This window comes from Gavialis gangeticus, unplaced genomic scaffold (assembly GCF_001723915.1).
Source record: "Gavialis gangeticus isolate Ggan-Ray unplaced genomic scaffold, GavGan_comp1, whole genome shotgun sequence".
Lineage (NCBI taxonomy): Eukaryota > Metazoa > Chordata > Crocodylia > Gavialidae > Gavialis > Gavialis gangeticus.
In genome coordinates, this window is record NW_017729032.1 from 253,746,091 (window position 1) to 253,773,694 (window position 27,604).

The window sequence follows — 27,604 nt, forward strand, 5'->3', positions numbered from 1 at the left end:
TGTTCTTTTAAGGTTTTACTGGAGAGGTGGTGCAGAGCTCTGGCTTTTGTATAGTGTGAAGCACCAGGGAGATTTCTGTTTATAAAAACTGATTACCTCTCCAGAAGAGATACAAAATACTATAACTGGCTCACTGTACGGTAGGTGAAGTGGATCACTTTATCACAAAGACTAGAAAACTGCTGTATGTAAGGCTCGCAACAGGACCTAAACTTGCACCTGTTAAACTGTTCTGAAGAACAAAACTATCTAAACATTCAGGCCAGAATATGCTGCTTTTTGCCAATTCTGCTGTGAGGAAACATGCTATTTGGCAAGTAAAAGACAGGTCAGCAACCAATTTTTTTCTCCCCAGTGTCACTTAAAATAACTGAAGTTCCTTCCTGGGGGGAAAAACATAGCCTGTCATTTTCATTACTTGCCTTTGCCAAGCAGCTGTATTTACAAAAGCAATGAATTTATTTTTTTTCCCTTTTTGAAAAAACTCTAAACAGCTCTGGTTTAACATTTATTGATTAGAGAGGTCTGATACACTCCTTGGCTCAATGCATTTTTGCAGTGTTCTCCTCCGTCTTGCTTTTCTTCCTTCACTTATTTGTAACTAGCTACAATTGTCTCTTGTTCCCATGAAGGACCAAACACATTTCTCATTGACTGCTGTAACACCAGCAAACACAGCACAGCTAATCAACAGCAGGCTTTGGCTGCAGAACCCAGCCAACGAGCCACTCATGACTGCAACAGATGTTTCTGCTTTTTTGGGCCAAAGGAAACTTTACAAGGCTTTTCCTCCCTTCCAGGGACAAGTGCCAGAACAGTCAAGAAAATGGGAAATATATAACTGCTCATATTTCCAAATGAGAAGGAAAATGCTGGTCCAAAGAATCTATAGGGCCAAATTCTGCTTAAGTTGCACAGGTGTGATTCCCATTGATTTCAATGGTGGTCTTACCTACATAAAAGTGATGGGTAAGACCAACTTCCAAAGCCAACCCCATCTCCAAATTTCTAAATATATATGCCCAAAACTTACTTCAGAGACAGGTGAGATATATATTTTAAGGATGAATTTGGGGATTAAAATTAGAACTCAAATAAATTTGGAAGAAAAGTCTTGTATTTTTACCACATCTGGTACTTGCTTTATTTTTATTCTAGCAGGTTGGGATAGTGGTGTTCTAGTTATGTGTCACATATTTCTAGGCTCAGTTTATATGTTCCAACAGTTTAGCTAAAAGGCTAATTTAAAACAAAAAAGAGTAAGTATCTCAAGCTTGGTCACGGAATTTTTTTGGTTTGGAAAATTAAATGAAAATATTCCTTCCTTCCTTCCTTCCCTTTGAGACACCTGAGGAAAAAATAACCTCTTTAAGTCACATTTTTCAGATCTCATATTTTTATAGTTTGAATAAATCACAAGCCATTCACATTTGCCACTGGTTTCAACAGTAACACTCAGAGAAAATCATTGCCTTGCAGAAGGTAAATTTTAAACATTACAAACAGGTTGTGCATTTATACTGTAGTTTCTAGTGATATTTTTAACAATGATTCATGGTTGAGTGCTGCACAGAGAACACCTCACATTTCACTATAAAGAGCTAAATGTATTGCTATAGTTGCACAGATTGCAAGTATCTCAGGTGTTGAATTTGAAATCCATGTACGTAAGCATTTGGACAGCAGTCCTTAAACTACAAAGTGGAATTCCATCCTTTGGTATTCATGAAAAACTTGTCCAAGCAAGATTCAGAAAGAGGTTTTTTTTCCCTCTTCATTTTTATGCAGTACCTTATAGATTCATAGATTCACAGATTCATAGATTGTTAGGGGCTGGAAGGGACCTTGCAAGAACATTGGGTCCAGCCCCCCTACACTAGGCAGGAATGACAACTGGGGTCATGTGACCCCAGCAAGGTCACCATCCAGTCTCTTCTTGAAGATTTCCAGGGTAGGCGATTGCACCACCTCTGGAGGGAGTTTATTCCACAGTCTGGGCACCCTGACTGTGAAGAAGTTTTTCCTAGCGTTAAGCCTGAAATGGTTTTCTGGGAGTTTGTGGCCATTACTTTTGGTTTTCCCCCAGGGTGCCCTGGTGAACAGTTGTTCATCAAGCCCTTGATGGACTCCCATGATGTAGCAGTAAGCTGCTACCAAGTCCCCTCTCAGCTTTCTCTTTTTAGGCTGAAGAGACCCAAGTCCCTCAGCCTTTCCTCATATGGCTTGCCTTGCAAGTCTCTGATCATATGGGTGGCTCGTCTCTAGACTCTCTCAGCTGTGGTCTTACCAATGCTGAGTAAAGCGGAAGAATCACTTCCCTGGTTTTGCTTGAGATGCATAGGTTGATGCATGTCAGAGAATTGTTTGCTCTACTGACTACAGTGTTGCACTGATGGCTTATGTTCACACTATGATCTATTACTACCCCTAGGTCCCTTTCAGTCATGGTGCTAGTCAGTTTGGCACCACTGAGCCTGTAAATATATTGGGGATTGTTCATCCCCGGATGGAGCACTTTACACTTCTCATTGTTGAACTTCATCTGGTTCTGATCCACCCAACTTGCCAGCCTGTCTAGGTCCACCTGTATCTGCAGCCTATTTTCAAGTATGAGCATGCTCCCCCATAACTTGGTGTCATCTGCAAACTTGGCCAGTGAGCTCTTCACCTCCACATCCAAATCATTGATAAAGATGTTAAAAAGCACTGAACCAAGCACTGACCTCTGAGGGACATCACTGGCCACTTCTCACCAGGACAACACAGATCCGTTCATTAGAACTCTCTGGGTCTTACCCTACAGCCAGCTTCCTACCCACCTGACTGTTGAGCAGTTAAGCCCTCAATCCTCCAATTTTCAGATCAAAGGCCTTTTGGAAATCTAGGTATAGGTATACCTTGACACATGATAAAGTTATCAGGTGGACATTTGCAGAGTCTGAGTTTGGTGCACAAAGAGATTCACTTACACTCCTCTGATCCATAGCAAGGGAAAGCTACCACTGTTTTTCCACATTTCTTTACTCTCACACTTATTCACATACTTTTCCTTATCTCCCACTACCCTCCTAGCTCTCTGCAACCATTCAATCTCCCTCGGTATTCCCATACACACTTTTGTCCAATACCTGTCTCCCACAGCTTGTTGTCTCAAATCCTCCTACCACTCATATACTTCTTATGCCTTCTTTGCTTGTGTGAAGCCCCTCCTTCTGGACTTCTATTTCCACTCCCTTTTGCTCTCTTCAGTCACTGTCTTCCCTTGTTTGGGGACAATTTCCTGTCTAGTTTCCCAACTAAGGAGTACAAGAGTAGCCATCTTCAGTGCTGGGAAAAAATGCAAAATAATGATCATTTTTACTCCAGGTAGCCTCACTTCCGCCTGCAGATACCACAGGGAAATGGCAGTTCTCCTAACTGAGAGCAGCTGGTCTTCAATAGATTAAAATTAAATGATAGATTCCAGCCATTTCACTTATGAGCAAAAGTTATATAGATTGATTCAGGAGATCATAAGAAGCTTTAGAATATATCTACTATTTCTAAACTTAGTATTGCTTAAGTGAGTAACTGTACAGGGGTGAGATATAATCAGACTTGAAAGTTTTAGCAAATGAGTGAACCATTATAAATAAGCATGCACATATTGAACACAAACTTTGCCTGTAGGGTCACAGCAAGAATCAGCCATGAGAACAGTGGATGTGAACCATTTCAGACTTCTGGGCTTGTTAATCTCTGAGAGCTAGATCCCTTACAAAACTTTGCAAAGCCCTGGTGATATGAACTTGGAAAGGGTCGCAAAGACCTGGCTATTGGTGTTTATGAGTATACACTATTCCATATGGAAATATTCAAAAAATCATCTGAGTAGGACTCTGTATTTGCACAAGTCTAGGTTTTTTGGTTCAAATTCAAGGTAAAAGCTATGCTGTTGCAAGATCAGAGCTGAGATGCCAAATGAATGAAAAACAATTGAACTTTTTAATCTTATGGCAAACGCAGATCAGACCACTTGTACATACAGGGCCAAAATCACAGACAAATCATTCATTAAAAAGGGGTGGTGGAGGGGAGGGCTCTAAATGTGTAATTTATCCAGAGGGAGTTGAAGGTGTCAATTATTCCTTTAAACTAACTTCTACTATCTACCATATATCTCGTCCTATCCCCTCTTCCACCACACACACTACTTTCATGTTGCCCCTGACTTCAGCCTGAAGTAGGCAGAAGAACCTAAGGAAATCTAAATTAATGCAACTGAAATGGGAGTGCGAAGCGGGCTGTATTCGATTTGGATTTGGATTCAGCCCGAATCGGGGACGGCGATTCAATTAATTGATTCAGATCACTGTCCTGGATTCGATTTGGCTGAATCTGAAGATTCGATGCTGATTTGGAGAATCAGCGATTTGGCCTTTGACACAGCATTAAATGTTTTTTCTACATACCTCAAGGTACTAGCGTGGCTCATGAATACTGGGATGGTGGGATGGATGTAGTGTCCCACAGGAGCATGGGGCCCCCCCAAGTACTCAGTGGCAAACCTGGAAGTGGACCAGAAGTACTTCTGGCCCACTTCTGGGTCCACCAGGGAGTGTGCGGGGCTCCCCCCATGCCACCCCAGCTTGGTGATCAGCTGTGGGGGGACCCTGGTTGCCCACCCAGACCTAGAAGGCACCAGTTGCCAAGCTGGGGGGGAGGGGTTTGGGGGTCTCTGCGCACTCCCTGGCAGGCCTGGAAGTGCTTCTGGTCCACCTCTGGGTCTGTTGCTGAAAGTGCTGGGGAGCCCCCTGCACTTCTGTGGGACACTCCATCTACCCCAGCATTGCAGAACCGATGAGCCACCTGGTACCTTGATGTATGTAAAAAAACATTTAAAGCTGTGTCTATTTCCAAATCTCTGAATCTTTCCGAATCTCTCCGAATTGATTCGGAAGGTTCAGATTCAATTTGGAGAGATTAAAGGGTTTCCTGATTCGATTTGGATTCAGAGATTTGGCCACTGAATCAGGCCAAATCTCCACCAGATTGAATCAGCGATTGAAGCTTTGCATAGCCCTAGTAACTGATACGTCAAGGGCTAAGTGAGAGGCAAAGGCTGAGATGTTTCAGGACATAAATAAATGACTTCCAGCAGCTTCCAGGGACACTTCTTCCATCCCGACAGTTGCATGTTCAACTGTTAATACCAAGCAGATAGCCCTTGTTCATTGTCTGTTGGATACTAAAACCAACTGATAGAGGGCACAAATGCCCGGATAAAAAAAAAAATCTAAAGCTCCCCTGAAAACATACATCTTTATTCATGCATCCTTCTTTGAACTATCCAGTCACAGACTAGCACATGTACAGCAGCTCAGAACAATCTTGCTATTTCTTTCTCTTACAATTCATGACATTACCATTTTTATCTGTTAACTACATCCCTTGATTATCTTGTCAACCTCCAAGTCAAGCAGAATAATGCACCCTGATTGGATTAGGTTTGATAAGACACTCAATTCAGAAAATAAAAGGTGAATACATTAATAGATTTTTAACCACCTAACCTTTTATGCAGCCCCCACTTCTCCTAGGTTGGTCACTACTTTGCTTGGTACAGTCCAGGGTGGATCTAAACTTCAGACAAGCCTGAGGTTGGGAACTTAAAGTTAACCCTTGCATTCTGTTCTAAGGATGCTCAGGCAACAGCTCAGCAAGTAATTTCCATATTTATGTTTTACAATTCAATTAAGATTTGGAGCAGGCATCTAGGCTTTCTTACTATCCTGCTCTCGCTAATTTTTCCTCACTGGAGGTTTAGCCAAATTGTCTTCCTTCTCATATGGGCACCTCTGTGATTTATTTTGAAGGAAGTATTGGCAAATTGATCCACAACTATGCTAGACTCTGACATTTATCAGACATTAAGCAGAATTCTCCTGCAGCTGGCCATGGTCTTCGCTATCTGTTCTGTCTCAGATTTCAATGTCTGCCAAATCCCACAAAACCTGTAGTAGAGAGCCTTTGTTAAAGATGAGCTATACGCCTCTTATTTTTCAAACACAGGTTATAGGCTTTGTGTTGAGGTCAGATGACCAAAAGTGGGCCTAACATAGAGACAAACTTGGCGTATCTACACAAGACGTTTTATTCCACAGCGGAGTTAATTACTGCATAGTAAGCCTCACCATCTACACATGCTGACCCTTACTATGCAGTAATTTCCTCTACTCAGTGGTTAATTTGCAAATTAACTGCCGAGTAATTACTGTGCAGAATGGTAAATTTGCTGCTGGGCAGCAGGGGGTGAAAGGTTGCTCCCTGCCCCTGGGAGCTGCCTGCTGCTAGGGTGGGGTCTGCCATCAGATCTCAGGCAAAGACAATGTCTCCATTCCCCAGCAGCAGGGAGCTCGCAACCCCAGCTCCATGATCCTGGAGCAGGGGTGGGGAGCTTGTTCTCTGCCCCAGCTCTGTAATCACAGAATGGGGGATGGGAACAAGCTCCCATGTAGACTTCCCCATGCAGACCAGGACTGTCTGGGAACTGCCCTGGTCAGGTCCCGGCCCTGCAGATTTTTCCCAGCCCCATGCACCGGCTGGGTGATTGAGGCATGGGGCTTGGAAAGAGCTGCATGGAGGGGCAGGTCCGAGCCCCCTGACCTGATCCACTGGTGGGCAGCTAGCAGCAAGCCCCCAGCTGGGAGGGCAGCTTTTGCTAGCTGCCCTTCCTGGTGGATCGGGGCAGGGGGCTAGGAACTGCTCCTCCCCTGCAGCTCTTTCCAAGTCCCCTGACCCTGATTGGGGAGCTGGGACCAGAAGCTCCCTGCTGCTGGGGCAGGGGGATATTGTCCCCACCTGGGTTCCAGCGGTGGAACCTGCATGCAGCTCCTGGGGGCAGGGAGCAATTTCCTAGTCTCTGCCAGGAGACAGCTATCTTTTGGCCCCATGCTCCACGCCAGCCCCTGGGCTACCACCCAGGGAGATCTTAGAGCTCCCTCTGGCTTCTGCAGGGGACGATGCAGGGCCAGAAGGGGCAGTAGCAGTCTGCTGCCTGGAACAGCAAATCTACTCCCAAATCCTCGCATGTATAGAGGCTTGCCCAGCGTGGGCATACTCTAGAGTACTTTACTATAGAGTAAACCCACCCCACAGGATTTGCACATGTAGATGCACTCACTAAGAGCCTGATTTTTCTCTTAGGTGCATCTACATGAGATGCTTAATGTGCAGTAGACTAATAACACTGTGCAGTAGCGTGCCAGGCAAAAACCATGCTAATATGATAACTACTGCACATTAATGAATGTGTAGACAGACCCAGTATCACTAAAGAGGTATATTTCCATTGACTTCAAGTGAGTTACTCTCAATTTACATCTATTTAAATGGGAAAATTAGGTGCCAGAGCTGGGCAAACTACTCTGAAATAAACAGCTTGTTAATTTAACTTCATTGTTACCTGTGAATTAGGGGAATGGACCTCAATTTTTACAAATGCATTCTTCAAAAGCAGTGTGGACTTTTTATGCAAATAGATTTCCACTTGCTGGTTGTTCTTGAACTATTTGGGTCCATGTTATCTCTTTTCTCTTTGAAATAAGAAAAAAAGGCTTACATGAATGTGAACAGGAAATATGTTAAAGATTTATAACTATGCAAGCTAACATGCAGTTTTTATTTCAATTAAGTTAAATAATCACTTACAGTAATGTTGGTGTTTTCACTGTTTTTGAACATAAACTTTCTTTTATCAGAGGTTTGTAAGACTAATAGCAATGGAAAACAGGAATGCAGTTAATAATGCAAGATCCATTAGAAACACAGTATAAACTTCCATATAAAAAGTTATTGCTGTACAGGAATTAATTCTCTGGAAGGGTATTATTTCTGTCAGATAGTGAGTGGAGTCTCATCTCTGCTTACACCTGTGAGGCAAAGAGATGCGGGGCACAACTTCCAATTGGGACATCTGTCAGAAAAAAATGGGGGATGCTACGGTGCTGAAAATGGGTATATTTCAATAGATTATTTTTCAAATTTATGACAACAGAAGAGTATATTACTATCTAGGGACTGTCCAAGCCTTTCTGAAACATCTGGCCATGTTTTTTGCATCTGGATTGCTCTTTTCTTTGTTTTTTATTTTGTTTTACTCATCTTAGTGCTGGTGAAGGTTAAGTAAGTGGTGGCAGTGAAAACTGATGGAGTCTATTCATTGGTTTGGGGTCTAGCCAAAAGAACATTAAACAAGTTGCTCCATGTTGACCCTGAAGTGAGTGTAATCTTGATCAAGGGAGAGAGGATGGTCTCTTGGGAAAAGAGGTAATTCAGTCTATTTTTTTGGCTGGCTCAGGTCTTCTTACCAAAGGCTGCCAGTTCAGCTACAGTGTGCATACTAAATGCTTAAACAAATGACCCAAATCCATCTCACTCATATCCCCTGGAACTTCATATGGTGCTTCAGCATTGGCCTGGGAACAGCACTGAAGTAACTGTTTCCACCTATTTCCAATTCTGATAAACTCTTGTATGTAAAAAAGGAATGCTGAGCAGTTTTTTAGCCCCACAGAATCACCATTATCTAGTCAGAAGACTTAGCACTTCATTTCATTATAATCATAATTCACTCCCTGTGAATTACCATATGGCCCCTTCTGAGAACTTTCCTAAGATGGAAGCAGATTGGATGGCTCTAGGGATTAATGGAAACACAGAGCTTGTTTCTCAAAATCAACTATTTGTATCTATCTAGCTCAGTATCTTGCAAAGGTCACCATCCAGGGGTGGATCCCAGAGGTACTTTGGTGCAGCTGTAGCCCCCTTTCTGACCACGTGGCAAGAGCAGGAGCTGGGGATTTTCCTAAATCCCTGAAGAAGGTAATATTCCCCCCTTCCCTTCTCTTTTGTGCTCAGAGGAACATCCCATTCCCATCTCTTCCCCTCTCTTTTCCCCCTCCTCTGTTTGCTGCAGCTGCTATCCCAAGAGTAGGGGAAGCTCCTGTCCCACTGCAGCCAGGCTTCATGGCGACTGGACTCAGCCCAGGGCAGCAGCAGTGCCATTGGTGTTCAGGCAGTTCCCCCCTCCCTGTCTGATCCTCCCAGGTGTTCCCCACCAGCCGGAGAGTAGGCAGGGGAGGGGAACTGGCCCGTAAGAACTGCTACCTTGGGCTGAGCCTGGCTCCCATACAGTCTGGCTTGGAGCAGCTCTAGAGCTCCCCTCACCCCCGGGACAGTGGGGACAGAAGCAGCAGCAGGTGGGGACTGGAAGAGGAAGGGATGTGAGGAGACATGGCTCTGAGCAGGGAGGGGAAATGGGTGGAATTTTTACCAGCTTTGGGGATGGGCAGACCTGTAAGGAGGGGTGCAGCCACCTCTGCAGTGCTGTTTCCTGTTCCCGCACCTCTTTGTAAAATCTTGGATCCACTTCTGTCACTATCCTATTGGCAGCATCCAGGGAATGAATGAATGAGTCTGCCTTGCTCTTGTTCCTTATGAATCTAAATTACCATCACAGTTGGAAGGAGATAGCCGCAAAGTCTCATCTAACAAACTAAGGTTTTGATGGGAACAACACTGTTTCTACCCCATGATATTCTGAGGTACCACTACACATCCTTTATTTGCTGTATTAAACCCAACTCCTTTCCTTCCAGGTCAGCCTGTAATACTTTCTTTAAATCTCAGCTTCAGAATGTTTTTAGTTGACCTTTTATTAATGAAAATGGAGGCAAATTAAAGCAGAATACCTTAATCTTCAGAGGGCAACACTGACTTAATATTCCCCTGGTTATGTTGTGTTCCTCTTTGTTGATCCCTTATTGGAGGTGTTTGTTCGTTCCTTTGTATTTGGACTGCTCTTTCTCCATGTAAGAAAAATTATAAGATATGTCCACTCCTAGCAAGTGCAGTAGGATGCATGACATCATTCTACCCTGAGCAGGGGAATGGGCTAGATGACCTCATGAGGTCCCTTTCAGTCCTGTTTTCCTGTGATCCTCTTGATTCCCCTTGAATTGCATACAAACGTACAGTTGAACATCTCCATTAACTCAGCTAACACAATTAACACAAATCCCCTTTAATTTCAGTGAGAATAGTATAGGTTTGTATCTGTTATTTTTTTGTCCATATAAAGATGAATAACTTGATGATAGTTAACAAGCAAGAAAAAGAAGAGGAGGAAAAGGAAAAGGAAAAGGAAGAAGAAGAAAGTCCAGTGTCTGAGTTAGGTAAGTAAAGTAGCTGCTGTCTGCCAGTGCAAACCACCTGTGATGCCAGTGAAATAGGCCAGACCTGGGAGCGTCCAATCTACCAGGATCCACCAGTGACTGGCTAGTGTCCCTATATTGCTACCGCCCTTGCTCTCAGTGTAAGAAATATAGTTGGATTGGGGAGGAGGGTTTGTTGCCAGGTCACTTAAGCTTTACCGAGACCTGACTACCATTGCAGCCCCTTGGAGCTGATGAAAACTGATGCCCATTAGTGTCACCACTCAGGTTGCTTTAGCCAGCCCAGTGCTGAGATGACACAGAACCATAAGAGTGGAAAGGCACTGTGATACCACCATTGCATCCCACCCCAAGTGCACTGTGCTGTCTTTGGCTGAAGCCAAGGGTATAAGCTTGACTAGTAGCAGTAGTAATGCCCATGACAGGAGTAGGACAGCTGGTGTGTTCCCTAATTGACCTAGAGACAAGTTTTCAGGCAGGTTTTCCCTAAACTCCAGCTGTAGGAGGGCCATTAAGTTGAAAGCACTGCATCATGACAGTAAACTATTATTGGTTCTAAAGTCCTAACACCATTGTTTAGCCGCTCAAGAGAGGCAATCAACCTTTCTGTTTCACATGCACGGCAGTGCCTTTAGGTATAAATTCAGTGTTAATGTACACACTGACAGCAATAATCACAAGAAAAGGAAAGAGCAAGCCATTAAGAGAGAGAGAAAAAAGGAAGTCATTATGGCATAGTGCTTAACAGTAACAAAAACATTCAGCACCACAGATAAGATTAGGGACAAACATTATAAAGAACATAAAGAGAAGATTGATAAACCAGCATTATAGTCATTTACACTGAACTGAAAACTTAAGGAAAGGGTTTTAGCCATGATTTAAAAAAAAATCTAATTATCTACTCCTCCCCTCCTCCCAATTCCTGTCAAAGTTAATAGCAGTTGTAGATGCACAAGCCCTTGATGTTTTTCCACCTAGACAACGTGAGTAGACGTAATGCTTCCAGACTAATAGTGACTTGAGTGACCACATTAGAGTACTCATTATGACAATGTCTGAATGGGTATTCTAGGATTGTTTTTTTAAATTTGAGGACAAATGCAGGGAGTGATGGTTTAAAACACTCGGAATACTGCCCACTATTTCAAGACTAGCAGACAAGACCAGATGTTCAAAAGAAAGCAGTCATACAAGTTGGTCAAACTTTAAAACATTCCACTCCTCTCCTCCCTCAAATAAAAATGGCTTTTCCCTCAGACAGAAAGACCTCACAGAACATGTCAATTTCCCATAAGTTTCTGATGATTGTTTCTGTTTTTCAGTAACAAAGGTTTTTTCCTTTTTTCTTAAGATATCTGTCAAGTCAAGTTATGGAAGAAAAACTTTAAAGAAAAGGGAAAAGCAAAGCAGAATCTTGTAGCACTCAGGTAGATTCTTCTTGTGCCCGAGAGGCAATGGAGCCCAAAAGGAGGATGTAGCAACATGCAGTTACAAGAAATTACAGAGGTATATTGGACCCTAAAGCTTTCTCAGGACAGTTTTACACAGATGCAGCACTACTGAGTCACTCCTAAATTTCAAGTACATAAAGGAGAGCTAAGACAGGTAGCAGTACTGGGGAAACTATGTTGTAATAATATGCATCCTGTTCCTTCCAGTTTTCTGGATTTTGCCCCCTCTACCCTCCCTTTTCAAATATCTGGAAGTGGTACAGAGCCAGGTTTCCAAATGTATGTATACATCTAAAGATGTCTAATGGGATTTACAGCACCACCAAAAGCAGGTTAGATGCTGATCAATTTCCAAATCAGATATAGCATTACATCTTCTTCCAAGTTTTAAAAGTATCAAGACATCCATGGGTGCCATGTAGGACTACAGCATGCACGTGCAGAATGTAGAAGTCAGCTGAAAACAATTTAAAGAAGGTTAAAATACTGACAATAGTTTGAAGGTTTGATTTTCACTGACAAATACAAAGGCTTTTGGAACCATTTACTCAACCCTGCTTTCCAGATTAACTTTGCTCTCCAGTTCTCCCCTTTCTCACTGCCACCTTTTTAAAAGGTATGTAAATGGAAGATCGCCTTCTTGTCTATTTTTTTTAATCTGGGCCCAGCTGTGGCACTGGTTTTATTGATGTGGTCAGTGGTGTTGTAAAACTTGTTAATGTTGAATCCCTATTAATACTAAGATTGTCTCAGAACAAACCTCCTTTCTTACCTGACAATTCAGACCATCTCCTTCCCCATATACAATTCCACATTCCCAAAGCAGGTACACCAACTAGTATCATGGAAAACGAATTAGGAAAACAACGTTTTCACCATTTGTTAGTGTAATTGAAGAAATGGCGATAAGCCAGCATTGTGTAGGCAGCTAGCTCATGAACCTTCAGACTATAAGTACTTTACAGATCGCTCTAAGGACCACAGCAGCAGAACAGAGATTTTGGCAGGTAACCAATTCAATGCCAATATTTTGTTTTAAAGTTTAAATTGGTTTTTGCTGTTACCAACTCTGCACAAGCATTCCATTACTAGCTAGCATTCTAGTATTTAAAACCAAGAAAACTACTCCCTAAATATACAAACCAACAACCATCCCCACAATTTACCACACACAAAGAGATTAGCAAAAAATGTAGTTCCTTTCAAGTAGTTCTTCTGCCTCCACTGCTATTTTCAGATGAAACTCTTTGCATTCAGCAATCCCTCTTTCAAAGACCCCTGTAAAAAAAAAAAAAAAAAAAAAAGAAACAAGGTAAGCAAACTTGGGTCTCATCTTAGATGGCAGAGCTAATACATGACCAAGAAAAATCCTTCAGATGATTTATAGTCCAAAGACAACACACAGATGCAGCTGCCATGGTGAGCACCTTGTAAGAATACCACCAGGGAAAAGAAGTAGAAACCTAAACCTACTTTAATTCTATTTTTTTAACCTTGATTAAAAAAAGGTGTTTCATTTCATACCTTCCATAATCAAGTGTGCTTTATGGATTTGTGTTTTTTATGTTCATAAGGTAGTGACATAAAAGAATAGGGACTAAATTTTACAGTGCACAAACTTTTTGGTGTCTTTCTTGAAAAAAGGAACGGATTTAGATTGAATAATGTATAAGTGTCGTAATTATAATGGCAAATTGGATGGTATAAAGATGTTAGAAGGTGTAAAGACACTGGGTAATAATGATACACACACAACTTACTAGCTCAGTGATTGCAAGTATTTAAAAAGAGGACACAAGGGATGTTTACTGTTTGGCACTTAGTCATCTGGCACTTGTATGCATGATGGGGGTCTGGCCCTCAGGGGTTTATTCTACACCCCCTAAATTGAAATAGTGGGTTTCTAATTGAAACTCACCATTTCAAATTTTGTCACATTATGGTGAGGGGCCCAATCCTTTCCTTTTTTTAGAGAAGCCAGAGCTTGCCTGCAGCCAGGGGGCAAGCTGCCGGTGGGCCAAGTGACCCCTGAACTGCGGGGGGGCCCTGGTCCTTCTCTCCACAGTGGTGGCACCCCCCGGTGCTACCCAGGCAGGCTGGTAGAGGGCTGTGTGCTGCCCCAGCTTGGAGGCAGAACCTGGCCCGATCCACCTCTTCCCTGAGCTGGGGCAGAACCTGGCACACTAGGAGCAAACATTTGGGTGGCCCCAGGGGGTGCCACCATCACAGAGGGAAGGACCAGGGCTCCCACTGCTCAGGGGCTGCTCAACCCACCTCTCACGCAGCTGTGGGGTGAGCTGACAGCTACATCATTGCAATTTGCAATGATGCAAACTCATTTAAACCCCCCCAAACTCTTGCACATGTACAGTGTGATGCCATGAAGCCACACAGAATGACATTTTCATCATGTGTACATGGTAATGGTGTTATGTGTACAAGTACCCCTACAAGACATTCGTTAGGACTTGATTATGCATTCTGCTTACAAGCCATAAACCTGGCCAATCTGGCCACCAAAAAATTACTCCAGTAGGATACAAGGGAAAAGCAAAAGCTGAGCAAAGGCTGACTAAAGTCACTGGGAGCTGAGCTTTCTCACTTCATCTAAATATCAAAGCCTTTCCAATCTGAATTTAGATTTAAGAGCTTAATGCACAAGTCTGAGTTTGAAAAATCTGGAATTCGTCTTTGTATGGGTTAGATTCCTCACATGTAAATGCAAATTAAAAATTAAGATAAGGAAACATTTAAATTTACCAGCCTCAGAGTTCTGTTAAGCCAAATTTGTTATTATTCAGTGAAATGCCTGCATACAAGTGGAAGACACAAGTATATAAGCATTGAGGAGCTATTCCAACTATAAGAGAAGGGAAAAATAAAGAATGATAATAAAATAGGAATGGAACAAAAATGAAAAGTAAGAGAGTTGAGATTGTGCTCTATAGGGCCATGGGCTCAGTAAAAAATAAGTTAGAGGCAGAGTTATGAGAGTCTGAAAAGTCAGGAGAAGCTTGAGCTCTATCACCTGTGAATGTATAAAAAGTGCAAATCAATTATAAATAAGGCTATACTGTTATTAGAGGGAATCAGAGTATATGTTATAACTTATGTCCTGCTGCAAGATGGACACACTGTAAGACTAGACTAACTGCAATTTAGATGTCTCCTACCACAGAAATCTGAATATAGAAATGAGTCATAATCATAGATATTTCCATGCAGTCTCACTGAAGAGAGATAGAATTTCTGGTATTTTTGTGGTCAAGTCTTCTCCTTTGGCTTATGCTTTGAGCAGAGCACATGATGACCTCTCCCTTCAAGCAGTCTTTCATTTCATGGCATGTTTTGCTCTTGCTGGATGAAAAGACTCACTCCGGCATATGCACTGAGCTATTAAAATAGGGCTGTTCCTATTTGTTATTACTGAAGTCTTTTATGCAGGAGAAAGACTCCATATTGAGAAAGAGGAGAAAAGTTGTGTGGTTGAAACCTTGGTAGATGTGGTATTTCTGAATTTTTCCTTACATCATTGCTTCCAACCCTTCAGTACCTTCTGTTTGATCAACTATGTTTTTGTGGTTAAGACTGATGAACTGGATTATGATCCAGTATGACCTTCTTGCCTTTCATATCTTTTCACTAAATTGCAAGTGCTGCATTTTGTTCAGCCACCACATCTATTCAAGTCATGTCAAACTGTACTCCATTCCTCCACTACGTAGTCCTCCCCTCAAGGGACTTTCAGCATTTCACAGCTTCTTCCCCTATTGAAGAAAATCAAGGTGAGTCTTTGGTATGTATTGAAATTCATACAAAGCGCTCAGCCATTCTTATCAGATATAATGGCAAGAAGTCAACTTCCAGGGCTGCAAAATGACTCATAAGCATATCCAGCCAGTATATGCTGCAGGCTTTAATATTTTAGATCAAGCTAGCAGTCTCACTGGTTGCCAAAGATATACCAATAGTTGTAAAAAGCCCAAACCTTTTCTCCTTGATCTCAATCTCAAAAGTCACTAAGCATTACTACTGGACAATTTCAGACCCTCAACAATTATTTGTGAAAGCATTTATATAACCCATAGTCTATGTAGTTGCATTTCCTTTAGAATAGGGATGTAAACTTAAATTGGTCCATGGGTCTGTTGCAGGGCACTAAGGTACCCTGCTACTTTAAAGAACTGAAACTGCTAGGGAAAAAGCCCTAGTGGTGAGTGGGAAGCCCCAGCTGCTGGTTACCAGGGCAGCCCGAATGAGCTAGTGGCCCACACCTGCCAGTGGTCAGCTGACCCGAAGGGGCAGGGCCTGGCTCATATATAAACCCTAGGGCTGGGACCAGGTGGGGTAGTTCCCTGCCAGCAGCCAAGGGGGAAGGAGCTCTCCCAGAGCAAGCAAAGGGGAGAGGCCTGGCTGCAGGAGCAGCCTCTGATACTGTTGAGGGACAGAGCATTCCCTGGTAGGGTTTGAATGATGTTATAGCCGGGCAGCTTGAATTTATGTTACAGCCCAGGGGCTTGTGTTTTGTTTATGGTTGTATAACACTGGTGGCTTGGGTGAGGCTATTAGGGGATGGAGGAGGCCTCATAGGGGGCCCACAGCAGTGTGGGGACCCAGGTGCCAGAGAGGGCATGGCATTTGAGGTGCGCAGACCCCAGGTGCCAGGGAGGGTGCAGCACTTTGCAGGGCTGTGGAGAGCCCAGGGAGGACAAATTATAACAAGGCCCAGACCAAACAATGTCGGTACCATGTGCGAGGCTTGGGGCGTGGTAAAGGGATGGTTGGAGCTACGTGTAGCCCATAAGGTTACGGTGCCCTGAAACACCCATCGCGACATCCATTTTGAAGTGGGACTCACCAGAAGTCCAGAAACCCACGGGGTTCAGAGAATCAATTAAGACCGTGTCCCAGAGGACTTAAAGGCAGCCTTCCTATCAATCATACCATCTAAGACATGGCGGGCAAGGATAAAGGGTGCCCATTGGGCTGACTTGGCATGGTAAAAGGGCCTTGGGGACATCGTGGCCGTCCTTAAGGACCCCAGCCTGTGACCGTGTCCTATCCCCCTGCTCTAGAGAGGACCACCAGTCACATCTACTCTATTCATAATGAACCACTAGGGCTTCTAGAGGTCCAGCTCTTACAAAAAGCCCCACCACTACAGCCAGAGCTACTGCTGTGGGGGAGATGTCAAAATGGCCTGCAGTCTGGGGGTTAACATGGATCTTGGTCTTCCCACTACTGGAGCTGCCATTGAACCTTGTCTCCAAGTCCTGCCAACTTCCATGGCTACTGACAGTAGGGAAAATGCAAGTTCAAAGGTGGCTGTAGCAGGTGCTGCACTAAGACCTCCCCCTGTAGCAATATGAGGCTGAAAGGGGCATATAACCCCCAAAAACAAGCAACCCCTGCATTGGGAGAAGATGGTGGGTCAGATGACCCACCTCCATGGGCTGTATGTTTGACACCCCTGTTATAGAAAATAACTTGCGACCAATGTTTAATGCACACCCATTAACCACTCCTTAAAAAAACAAAACAAAAACCCCCCCCTATGCCTAAAAAAAATAATTACAGGCTTGAAAGCTAGATCTCCTCAACTGCGATTTCAGCTCAGATAGTAACTAGCTGCCTGACCCTTGCTATATCACTTAAGCTCTCAGCCTTTGCCTTTCCAACTTGTAAAAGAGATTTTTATTATATATTCAAGCTCACTGTTGATATAAATATTGTCTGGAGGTTTTGGACATATAAACAGCTATATAAAAATGGTGAATATAGTATATCCAGTATATCCAAGTGGTTTAAATATTCCAGACAAATTAGTCTGGATATTATATTTTCTTTCTTTGTTTTTTTTTTTTTAACACAAGAGTCTATACTAATAGCCTCTTCAGAGGCTAATATTAGGTCAGCATTTGAAGTAAACTGTCATTCTCACCATGTTTTCCTTTTGCACCTTGGTACATATTTAAACTCCAAAATTCATTAAGTACATGTTGACAGTACAAAATTAGGCCACCTGGAGGTTTAGAGGATGTCTGTAAAGATTCTTAATTTCCATTTTGAGGACATTAACCTTGCACTGCAAAACATGATAAGTTTTGCAGGTCCACAAAACCATACCCTCTGAATTGCATTTTGAATGCAAGAGATTATTAGTCTGAAGAGCAGACCTCTGTTTGCTGAAGAACTCTGATAAGGATGGCACATAACTAATGTAAACTTCTTGATGCATCACTGAGAATTCATATAAAAGGACTAATTTGTATTAAAAATAGAATTAAATTATTAGAGAAGTATCACAGCTGTAATTGTCAATTTGTAGATAGCCAGTTTAATATAACCAGTCACAAGAACTTTAGCTAAGTAAGAATCAGAAGAAAAACCTTGCAGCTAATGCTGGTCAAGGCAGCATAAGGGATTATGGGGAAGTCAAAACAAATACATTTCTTCTGAAAAAATCTGAATATGAGTTGAATTGTGGGGATTAAAAATCAAGAAAACATTGAAATTTATTAACAATATAAAATTACTTGCATTACCTTTTTTTTCTCTCCAAATAATTCTGCCATAAAAAGCTGTATCATTACAGACGTATAAGCTATATGTTAAAATAATGTAGCACTACTTATTAAAACTATTTAAATCCATCTGAATGGAAGCGTTTTTTTTTTTTTTTAAACATATTTCAGTGACACCTTCTGGTAACATGTAGCAATGCAGTGCTTCTTTTTTATATTTAGTACTGTATGTACAGTTTGGTAAAGGGCTCTGAAATAAACAGGGAAACAGAATTAGGAGTGTAGCATCAGGAATGTTGGCAGAAGAATAAATGGGTATAATTTGGCTCATATACATTTAGTTTGAAGTTAGATGAAAAAAGTTCCTTCCCATCAGAGATGCAAGATTTTGAAATAACCATCCAGGAGGTGTAGCAGAGAAACCCAATTGATTTTAAAATGGAGTTTGATCAGTTTATGACAGAGTTTAAGAAGTGATTGCCTATAATGGTAGGGAACAGGATCTGAAGATGCAGTCTTGAGTTCCACAGACCTGGTAAATTATCCAGTCTGTTTTCCTGCCTGGTTGAAGTCCAGGATGAAATTCAAACATCCTGTGCAAATTAATGTTACTTAGATGCTCTCATTCTAAATCAGAACTTGTCATATTCATGTTTGAAAACTGTGATTAAAATTATTTAGTTTAATTGCACACCCATTCTATTTTCTGTTCATTTTAACCCTCTTCCTAATTAACTTAATTGTACAAAATAAGTCTGACTTAAAACAGAAATAAATGTTTACGCAGCATTTGGCTAGCTATACATGAATTACTTTAATATTACATCTGTAAAACTTAGAGTAGACAAAGCTTCAGACAGCCTTACAAATATTTCATTGGTGTTAGGGTGTCTACCTGGACATCACTTAAATCTTGTTTATCAGTGTATAGGCTTCAAACACTTTTTTTTTTTTTTTTACACATACTCATGTTTACCAGTGTGTAAAGGTGCATAAGGCATTTCACACATGACTATGGTAGCTGGAGGGATAACATATCAGTTTTTAAAATGGTACTCATACTTGATGTGAGCTGGGAGAACCAGTTTGTTCTTCCCCCCACACTTCAGGTAATTCAGACTGTCACTTCGAGTTCTTCATCATAAGCTACTCAATTATGTATTTTACAAGTCAGGCTGTTTTAGTTTGAATACCATGATTTCATGCTTTTCCACAGATAACAAGGGCATTCTGTGTCCCATTCCTCTCACACATGCACTTATTTTTTTGTGTCATAAAAAAAATATTAATCTGAATTACTTGTGCTAGGCCCAGCTAGGAAGGTAGACAGGCATAGAAAGGTGATACTTTTTAAATTAGGAAATTCAAAGGTACATGAGAGAGTACATTTCACTGGACTCTTGGATAAATAAGTTAGTAATAATTTTGGGTAACTACATCCACTTCTGACCTTCAAGTTGTTTTCTAAATCTTGTCCCCATGCATTAAAACTGAGAAATTCACACTGACAACTCCACATGTCCAAAAATGCCACAATTGTGTATCAAATGTAGTGGATGCAGTCTAAAAAGACCCCAAGTCTTGCATATTCTATTAGCTCCTCCAGAAGGATGAATTGCTTGGAGGTGTCTTGCTTCTATGAACCATTAATATAAAATGTCAAAGCAATGGAAACGGTGTAGATATTATTAGAAAGAAAAAATAAGTCCCATAACCTGGTTTTCTTCATAGTGAGGTCAACATCATCTGTAGACAGCACACCAGTGCCATTTTCACCTTGTCCAACAATTCTAGAAAACCTCTTATTCCCCAACAGAAACAGCCAGTACTGGCTGAACTTGGCTGAAGAACTGCTTCCAGGAAAAAGAGAAAAAAAATGCAGAACTTCATGTAACATTCAAGATACTAGTGTTAAAATTTAAAGTAAGGAATCTCCTCATGGAAATGGAGCTGTCTAAGCAGAGCCATTCCTTTGGGGGGCAAGGAGAATTGGGGTGACCGCCCTGGGCCCTGTGCTTTGGGGGGCCCTGTGGACTGCATCATTGGCACGTGCTAAGGGTGCTACCACTTCATGCGGCTGCTGTGGGCCACTGGCTTTGTGCTCCAGCCACTCCCTTCCCCCACCTCCACATAGGCCCTGCACAGACTGATATGCCCCAGGCCCTGCACACCCCCAGGGCAGCTCTGTCTCCAGATACAGCGGACCTACTTGATTCCAAGAATGAGGAGCCTCTGGAGTGAATTACAAGGCATTATCAGTGAAGGATGCTTGTTGCTGACCCATTTTACTGCAAAATAAATTTGTGTTGTTTCTTTTTTACACCACATACGAGTAAGAATGGAAATATACATTTTCATTCTTTGCATGGAGCTTACCTAAATGGAGCCTGCTATATATTATGAGGTTTAAGGAAGAGGTCTTGCCCACAAGGACGGGCAACTTATAGAACTGAAGACCCATTAGGTCTACAGCAGAAACAACATGTAAAGTTTTCAAAAGCTGTTACAAGATGCAGGGACCTAATTTCTATTTTCAAAAATTAGAAACCTACATCCAACTGCACATTAATTGTACTTTGGGTTCTTGGTCTGAGTTGCTTTTGAAAATGGATGTTAGGTACCTTAAGTTACTTCAATATGTTGAAAATTACTGACTCTTTTATTCAAGTAATTGGTGTTAAATACTAAACCACACTGACCAAAAGTTAGAAAAATATATAGGGTTGTTGGTTGTAGCCATGTTGGTCTAAGGACATAGGCAGACAAGGGTCTTTGGGTAGATGTGATATGTCTTTTATTAGACCAACTAAATAGCTGGAAAAATTGTTCTTCGTAAGCTTTCAGGCAAAAAGAAAAAGGGTGTTTGTGCCTGAAAGCTTGCAAAGGACAATGTTTTCAAGTATCTAGTTGCTTTAATACAAAACATCACATCTACCCAAAGAATATATAGGAGCAGGAACTAGCACATAGTGTGTGCGTGTGTGTGTGTGTGTGTGTATATACACATATAGACACATATGCATCTGTGTGTTTGTGTATACATATGCATGCACACACACTGAAGCGCACTATTTCTTGCTTCTAAACATATGCTCTGACCATATATAATATTATATATAATGAAACGGGGTATGCTGAAAAAATGGAGTCACCTTTCTTCACTTGATCTTCACCTTACAGATTTCTGAAAGGGGAAGATCATGCTTCAGATCCTGCTTCAGATGAGGTACTGTACTCAGACACAAAGAAACCCTATGATCTCCTACTTCATGATAAGTCAAATCCATCTCGGTGTAAGTGCAGAGCCAGTTCATAACCCTCACTATTGTCTGCCTGGATTGACACCAGTTTAATTGTCAGCAGAATTTGGCCTTCTGTCTTTAGAACAAAATGTAAAAGCAAGATGCTGTCTGCGGGTGGTCTCTAAAGATCTTGTGAAATCTTTTTCAGGAGGAGGTTGTTGATTCCAGATGTGGTAGTCAGTTTCTTTAACTTGTACAATCAGTTTTGCCTACCTATAATTCTTCCTGGAATTTCAAAAGAACACGGTATTGTCTTTTTGTAAATTGCTGTTGGTTCTGGTATACAGACTATTAAAAAGTTGTTTTGTTCTACACTCAAGATAGCTGCACTTTAATAGTGGGCAAAGGAAAGACTCAGAGAAGCAATCCCAATGTATAAACAAAGAGTGAAGTACCTAGAAATGAACTGTCTTACATAAACATAGGACACTTTTTTTTATTAATTGTTAAGTAATTTGTCTACTCCACTAGCAAAAGACTTCCCCGATGTATAATCTTCAGCTTTGCCAGAACAAGTCATGAAACTGCCACTCCCTCCACCTGAAAGTCATTTTTATAAACTCTTGTTTAAAGTACAAATCGAATGGTTATTGTTTTCTTGTTAATGTAATGCAACTATATTATAACAACCTGTGGCAGATATACAAGGCTTGGACATTCCTGCTAACAGATGTTTGAGAAGGGAGTAATTTTTAACTTGTTCATGTGCCAGCAAATCTTGCTCTGAATTTAAATAACTATATCTTCGTCCCTCCTGAAAATATACATATTAGAAAAAAGGACTACATTTATCCCTAGTAAAAGTCAATGGGAACCAATTGTGCTATTTCATGGATGTATTTACTGTTTGGCCTAGTCTGGTTCATCTGCCTTTGTTTAAAAGCATGGCCATGAATCCCTGCTCCCCATTTGCCTACCTTGCTTAACAGGGAATATACTGTACCAAATAAAGCAGATTAGATGGTTTTTGAACATATACTGAACTTCTCCAGTTATTTGAGGATATGGTTTCATGTGTTTAACTTTTACATTTGGATAAAGGGATTATGCGGAGAGTAATGTCTGACAACCACTGCATATGGTTTATTTTCTTTGCAACATCTGTTAAATCTGCTGAAAATCAAAACCAATAAAAAAGATTTAACCCTCTATGCCTTCCCCCAACCAGCATTGTTCAAAATTAGGAAACTTGGCCTTTTGCTGGGAGAAGAATGTTTCCATATCAAGAAGGGATGGCTGAATGAGGTTTGGGGGAAGTAGGGAAACAAGAGCAACTTTATAGTGGTTACATAGCAGATGCTGCCTGGACATCAGAAATGTCCAGGCAGTTCCAATTACATAGAATAATTTGCATCTGTGATGCCAAATGAAAATATAAGTGTGCAAAGGAAACAAGCAGTGGAAGAAGAACAAGAGATAAAATCAGAACAATAATGAATCGATGGAGAATTTTTAAAAGGATGCCATAAAGTACAGGGGGTGGATGGGGGAGGGAGAAGTGGGGGAGGAGGAGGGAAGAAGAGAGGAAAAGTTTTGCAAGTGAGGTAATAAGATAATAGAAATTGAAAAGTGCTGCTGTGCATGAGACTGTTGCCTTGGACCTGCTTCTACTTACTTTTAGAAATGTAAGATTTCTTTAAGAATTTGGGTGGCCCTGAAGTCTTCTTTCTTATTTACTCTATGAACATTGGCATGTGGTACATGTGTTTTTTGAGAAGGGGGGGGTTATATTAAAAATGACTCCATACAACAGATGGTGCTTCTTGTTTATCAACAGGTACAAGTTAATAGCAAACAGCAGTTCAGTGATTAGCTTTTGCTTAAACAATCTCTTCAAGAAAAAAACCAGCTCATTTGATTCTGAGGAAGTAAAAACCCTCACCTTCCTTAACTTAAAAAAAAAAGGGGGGGAAAACCCTACCATAGATTTTTCACTTTACGTCTTTCGTTTATGTGTTTTCCCCTTTAATTATTATTAAATAACATCTTTATCCTCACTTGCAACAAATACTTGGTCAGCAACATCACATAAATGCTACAGTCCAGTTTACTTTGGGATCAAAGGCAAACCTTCTTCCTTTGGCTCCAAATCAAGAACTATATTGGACACGTGCTAAAATGGTTCCTTAAATGGTGATAATGTCAAGAATTGGAGCTTTCTTAAAAATGGTAGGAGCAGCCCCCAAAGTAGTAACTAAGCCTTCTAGTGATATTCTGTGGCTGAAGTACACAAGACCATAATCCTCATGTATTATAGTAAAGAGGTATATGCAAATATCACATAACAGCAAAATAACTAGGCCGTTGTTACCATTCACAGTAGGCAACCCCTGCACAGATACCGGAGCGTGGCACATGAAAGCATTTTGCTTGCCATGCATGTCTTGCGGTGGATGGTGGGGAAGGGGCTGGGGTTGCCGCAACAGAGATTGGGCCCCTTGCAGCTCCTGTGCCGTCTGCTCCTAGCACGCCAACATCTTACAAGTCGAGGTTGTGGGTGTTTTTGGCACTCAGACCAAAAACATTGCTGACCCTTGGTCTATCCTGTCTACACTGAAGATCTGATTAGGGCAGTGGTGTTGCATGAGGGAGTGACAGTGTCACCAGCTGTGACAGCAGCTATGCTTTGCACTTTCTTCCCCCAAAGCAGCTTCCAGGCTCCCTCCTGCTTCAGTTATGCTACTGGGTTGGGGTGACAGATGGCAAAGTGACCAATGTGATGAAAAGAGGTTGCAAATCCAAAAACTTGGGCTTTTTCCCTAAGCTAACTTCATTATTATAGTCATCTTCCAGCCCTTTAAAACAGGGCTGTCTACCTTGTGGCCTGCTCCAAGGGTCACATGCTGTCACTTGGCTGCCACCCCCTACACACACCCTCTTTCTGCTGGTGCCAGGGTCTCTGGGCTCCCCCTCCCTTCTCTAGCTTCTGCTTCCTGCTCCTTCCCTGGGGATGGAGCAGCATAGCCTGTGTGGCAGGGGGGAGGTGGGGGGTTGGAGAGAGAGGGCAGGGAGCCTGGGGTGGGGGTCTGTGCAGCTCACACAGTTGGTGGGGGAGGATGCAGCATGTGGCCTCTGTCTGCTCAGACTTTGGACAGCCTTGCCTTTAGTGTATACATTAAGCTGTTTTGTTGATGGCTTTAATTATTTTTCTCTTGTTCCTGAATCCGATTAGTTTAAATTTGTGCCGAGTCAAAACAGGGTTGCCTGGACTATGTACAACTATTTGTTTTGTTCTTTTAGCCTAAGCTTCATCTTGAAAGCAAGTATTCCTGAAGCCATTTCTCTAGGGGTATTTGTTTTTACTTCAAGCTTGTCAAGAAAGGGGCTATCTTAGTTTGCATTTGTGGCCTAAACACATTTTGGACACCGAACACACAAATACATATATGTTTAAATTAGCAGTTAGATAACTGGCTTTGGTTGGGTTACATCTGATTAGAGCTAGTCCTAAGGAAAAGCCTGCTTATTCTAGTTCAATTTGCACAGTAAAAGTTGGGCTGGAAAAAAAACAAACCCCAGCCACTTTGGTCTTTATATCCAATAGGAAAGCAACTTCAGATTCCTAAGGTTCAACAATGACAAGCATCATATCCCTTAGATACCACCTCACTGCATAAAACAGCTTTGGGTTATCTTAATGAAAAGTTCTAAGAAATGCTTATGTATCCTTATACTAAAAAGTATTCTGAACGCCTCTAGTTTAATGGAGTACGCAGCCTGCAGCGTACTCTTGGGGCCCTTGAGATTTTTTACACAGGAATCCCCTATGGAATGTAGTTAGGAAGTAAGACTCACAGTCTGCCCTTTGTATTATTATCCAAAAGATACCTTGTGAAAATATTAAACCTGAATATTTTGGAGGGAAAGATAATGTGGGTTTTGTACTTTGGTTTTGTATGAATGCTTTTAATTGAAAAAAATGAAATGTAATCAATTATCTGGCCACAGGGACAGATAATTTATTTAGTGCTGCATGGAATTACTTTGACAATAGTAGGATTGCATACAGACATTGACTTCCTTTGTAGAATCTGGGTCAAAGATATTTCCTGCCCAAGGGAGCAAGACAGGTATGGATAAGGTAAGGAATACAAAAGGTAGCGTTACCTTGAAATGTTCAAAAGAAAACTGCACATACAAAAATCACATAATAGTGAGAACATGGCTTTCTCTAAGAGAATTATAATTTGTTTCCTATTAAAAAAATGCAATTTTTATTAGGTTGTTGTTATTAATATACACAGATTATTTTTATTGATTCCTGTTTCAAAAACTGAATTTGGGAAAACCAGAATAGAAGAATACTTTGATTTTTAAAATACAATGAAAAGCTTTGAAACTAAAACAGCTCCTTTTGACTTCTGCAGAAAACTCTTTTTTTTTTCCTTCACCATTTCTCTCCTCTCTTGCTCAGACTCCAGCTTTATTAATGAGAATTTCGGATAACCACATTACTCAAGAGTGGTATGGCTCAAATGAATGCCAATAAAACCTTAAATGTGCCCCACATTCTAGCCATGTATATTACTGAAGAGGCCATTTTAGGAGACGGTTGGTTGTAATGGTGGAAGAATCTCCGCAAACTACGCATCACAACTGGCCTAATTTTTTTCTCCTTACACTAGTTAAATAAGGGCACATCTGCACATTGCCAAAGGGTGATGTTGCTATGGCACCATGCTTTAGTACTTCCTTTTGGAAATGCTAAAACACGGTGCAGCACAGGTGGTTACTGTGCCGTGTGCATGTTTAGATTTTGCCCTATGCCATCGTAGTGGCGTGCTATGCTTGGAGGAACGTGCTGCTACAGCTATGTAGCTGGCAATCGTGTTGACCCAAGTGATCACTACATTTGTTATAATTTTCTATGTATAGAGTTGAATTAGTGGAAAATCATCTTAAATTTTCTCCCCCCCTTCCCCGCTGTGGTGAAGAAAGCAGTGGTGGGGCGAGAGGCCTGGCCCTTGTCCTCCCATTCTTGCTCCCCCTGCTACTTGCCTCTCTATACCTGCCCCTTCCCCCTGTGCCCCATCCATCTGTGTCACTGCCTCCTCACTCCCTGAACCCCCTGCTGTCTTCCTCCTCACCCCTTGACCCTCATGCCTGTGGCTGTCCCTCCACTCCCTACCCACCCCTCCTTATCTTCTGCTGCAGCTCTGCTCCAACTCTGAAGCACTCAACAGCAGCATGGCCCCAGCCCAGCAGGGCAGAAGTGATGGTAGCTTCTGGCTGGGCAGGGTTGGGGCTGAACCACAGCTGAAGGTAAAGGGTGGGGTGGGGAAGACACAGGCACAAGGGGCTGACTGCAGGCTGCCTTCACACCCTACAGTCTCCTCTATGTGCCCCCCAGCTATGTGCCTTCTTCCCAAGAAAACAACCTATTCCAGCCCAGGGCAAGTGTTGGGTCAGCTCTGGCTTCAGCCCAGGGCCTGAAGGCTTCCCTTTCTTCTCCATGATGATGATTGGAGAATGCACCCTCATCTTGGATTCAGGTAAATACAGTAACTAGCGTAGGTGGCGGAAGCGGGGACTTAGCCCCCTCAAAAGCAGGGCAGCGGTAGGGTCACAAGGCAGCTTGGCCACAGACTTCTGGCTGCTGCAGCAGGGGTGGGGAGGGATGCACATGTTGCAGTGAGGGAGAGAGTGGGGCTAGGCCTGGGGGAGTTTCATAGTAGTTTCATAGTTGGTAGGGGCAGAAGGGACCTGAGCAGATCATCAAGTCTGACCCCCTGCCATGGCAGGAAAGAATGCTGGGGAAAGTTAGGTGTCTATCTAGCCTCCTTTTGAAGACCCCCAGGGTAGAAGTGAGCACCACTTCCCTTGGAAGTTGGTTCCAGCTCCTAGCCACCCTGACTGAAGTAGCGCCTCCTGATATTTAGCCTGAATCTACTCTCCGTCAACTTATGGCCGTTATTCCTTGTTACTTCCAGTAGTGCTCAGGGGAACAGGGACTCCCCCAGTGCCTGCTGGTCCCCCTTGGCCAGTTTATAGATGGCCACCAGATCCCCTCTCAGCCTTCTCTTGTGGAGGTTAAATAGGTTCAGACCCTTTAGCTTCTCTTCATAGGGCCTGTCCCACTGCCCCTTGACCATGCAATTGATATCTGTTAC